This window comes from Microtus ochrogaster, unplaced genomic scaffold (genome assembly GCF_000317375.1).
Source record: "Microtus ochrogaster isolate Prairie Vole_2 unplaced genomic scaffold, MicOch1.0 UNK2744, whole genome shotgun sequence".
Lineage (NCBI taxonomy): Eukaryota > Metazoa > Chordata > Mammalia > Rodentia > Cricetidae > Microtus > Microtus ochrogaster.
In genome coordinates, this window is record NW_004951842.1 from 1 (window position 1) to 3103 (window position 3103).

General features: G+C 51.1%; 1 long non-coding RNA gene across 1 annotated transcript; it reads left to right on the forward strand.

The window, feature by feature from the left end:
- The first annotated feature begins 6 nt into the window (after window positions 1–6).
- On the forward strand, window positions 7–1837 carry LOC101998308. Its single transcript, XR_258992.3, has 3 exons — window positions 7–106; window positions 1150–1306; window positions 1721–1837. It is a non-coding gene; the product is annotated as an uncharacterized LOC101998308 (long non-coding RNA).
- The last annotated feature ends 1266 nt before the right edge of the window (window positions 1838–3103 follow it).

The window sequence follows — 3103 nt, forward strand, 5'->3', positions numbered from 1 at the left end:
GGCTCCAAGAAGACCCTGAGGAGCAGCCTGGATGGGCCCATCGTCCTCGCCATAGAGGACTTCCACAAGCAGTCCTTCTTCTTCACTCACCTGCTCAACATCAGCGGTGAGCCACCCTCCTCCACAGCCAAGGCGGTAGGGCAGGAAGCTGGAGACCGATGGAATCATGAGCCACAGGGGGGCACAATCTGCTCCCAGGGACAAAAGAATTAATTTAAAAACAACAGAAAGGAAAACCTTTCTGTCAGCTTGGGGAGGTAGGAAAGGCCAGGCTCTGCTGAACTCATTCTGACCCAGTGAATTTGTCTGGTAGACAGTCATGGCTAGTTAAAAGCGGGAATCATGCTGGAATGCCTGTCTATAGCCCAGAACACCCTGTGGCTAGTTAGGAAGGGGAATCATACTGGATGCAAGCCTGTAGCTCAGCATGCACTGGATTAGCCTGTGACTGGTTAGGAAGGGGACTCATGCAGGGACGCATGCCTGTAGCACAACATATTCTGGATCAGCCTTCTGTTGGTCAGAGTGGCTCTAACCTCCCTTGTACCCATTGCTCCTCATTGAAGAGGCTTCCAGGCTGCACCTCAGTCCCATGTCCTCTTCTTCTATGCACTGAGGGGTTAACTGGAGCAGGGTAAAGACAAGTAGGACCCCAGTGACATGGGAGACTCAGTGCTTCTCCGTTAAAGAATGACCTGAGGTGGGCTTTCAAGACCTCCAAAGAGTAAGGGCTTCAGAATCATCACATACAGGAGATGAGGGGCCGCGATTCCTTGAAAGTGAGCACTGACTGTGTGTTCAAAAACACCGTTTGTATGTAAATCAGCACTTCTTTTGGATGACTCTGGAGGGAGTTAGTGGAAATGGTGGGAAGGCAGATGTTTTGAGACCCCTCCACCCCTTCCCCCATAACTTGCCCTGTCTCAGAAGATGACAGATGCCATTCACCATGGATGCTACTAAGCTGGCTTCAGGCACAAGACAGTGAGATCAGGGAAGGGTTGTATAGGACATGCCTGCTGCGCACCTGGCATGCCGATGTCAGTCACAGTGGCAGCCCGTGCACAGCCAATGCACAGCCAGTGCACAGCCAATGCCGTGACGGGTGAGCACTTTCTGTTAAACCAAGGCTCTCTCCTGTTCTTCCAGAAGCCCTGCAGCAGTGTTGTGACCTCTCCCAGCTCTGGTTCCGAGAATTCTTCCTGGAGTTAACCATGGGCCGACGCATCCAGTTCCCTATTGAGATGTCCATGCCCTGGATTCTCACGGACCATATCCTGGAAACCAAAGAACCTTCCATGATGGAGTAAGAGGCAGGATTAGGCCAGGAAGCTCCTGGGGTTGAGTGGGAGGCTGACTTGCCACCGACCTCTTTGCTTTAGAGAAGAAACTCCTGAGTAGAGATGAGGCCTTCACCTAACTGCTTTTCCTGTCTTTGTCCCTCTCACAGCAGCCATACTGGGGAAATTACCATCTCTAGGAACCAAGAAGTTCTATCCTAGGCTAAGGTTTTCAGACTAGGGGATCCATTAGCAGCATGGACTGCTAATATCTGTGTGCAGACTGGAGAGCAAGTCCTTCCTAAATGGAGGTGTGGGAACATGGAGGGGGGGCGGCAGGTTGTCTTCCGTTCCAGACCATCTGCCTCGCCGCCCATACATACCTCTCGTGTTTTCCAGGCCAGTGTAACTTACCCCCATTCTTCTTGTGTTCCTTCCAGGTATGTCCTCTACCCCTTGGATCTCTACAACGACAGCGCCTACTATGCTCTCACCAAGTTCAAAAAGCAGTTCCTCTACGATGAGATTGAAGCCGAGGCAAGTGACATGCTGCCTTCATTCCTGCAGTCCCCGAGAGGCTGGACTTGGCCAGTCCTCCAGAAATAAACACACATGGGGGCTGGGGGAATGTCAGTGACTTCAGGGAACAATATGCATGATTGCTGTGGCTATAGAATTTAATAGTGTACAATGGCTCACTCCTTTGTTCCTCATTCCTAGTCTGTGTATCTACCATGAGGGGCTTCATGTGCACTTCATGTGCATATACACTTTGGCTTGTGAGTGATGTCATCAAACCCCTCCTGAGGCTGGTCATGAGCTCTGAAGAAGACCATGGGGTCTCTGGAGGGGCTGCGAATATCTGGACGAGAATTCAGAGTTGGTTCTAGAAAGGGACCGTGGGGTCTAAATGAGCACTCCTACTTTGACCCTCTAGATCCCTCATTGCTAGAGGGTACACTGAGGATCATAAGGTTCAGAGGCCCAGGCCCAGGAGGCCTCAGTTATCTGACTATGAAGCCAGCACTGTGGGTTGGAGCCAGCACCCTGGGTGTAAAGCCAGTATCATGCACAGAACCCTCGGTGGGTTTTGTTCTGTGTGATATAGTGGGTATCAAATAATAGGCACAGAAACCTTTCGATAGAGACATCATCTTAGAAACTTAGTAGAAAGGAATCAAAGATCAAGCCCCTCCCCTCCCTCTGTCTGCTGCCCTGCTGGTACCAGAGCCCGGTCTCTTTCAAGTCCCATGTTGGCCACTTTCTTCTCTGGTCATTCACGGAAGATGTGCTCTGGTGCTCCACGGCGGGTGTGACCTTGTCTTCCCTCCCGACTTCATAGTCTCCTGTGAGTCGGGAAGACTTTGTACATGAAAAACCAGAGGGATTTTAAGGAAAACTTGAAGAAAGGAGCTTTTCTATTTCTAAGGGCATTCCCCAAATTAACTCTACAGAGAAAGGAAAATCAAATGCATGGAGCAGACAAGAAAGTCTTTGGGTTAACAGGCCGCTAGGGGTATTCATGGCCCGAGAGAAAGAGTTTTCGTTTGTGGTCCCTGACCAAGCAGGGGGCGCGATGGGGACGCTGGTTCTTGGGTCCTTTTAAACTTTGGCTCATCCAGTAACTAACTGAAGACATTGAAAGCAAGGGGCCAAACTCCTCATTTCTGCATGGCCACAGATGCTTACTTCCTTTATCCCCTCTGTCAAAGCGGCCATGCTGCCCCAGAATGCACTTCAGTCTGCCCTGGTGCCCTCCCGACTGCCTGCGTTTCTGCGGTTAATCCAGACAGGAACCGCTGACCCCCCCTCTTTACCCCCCC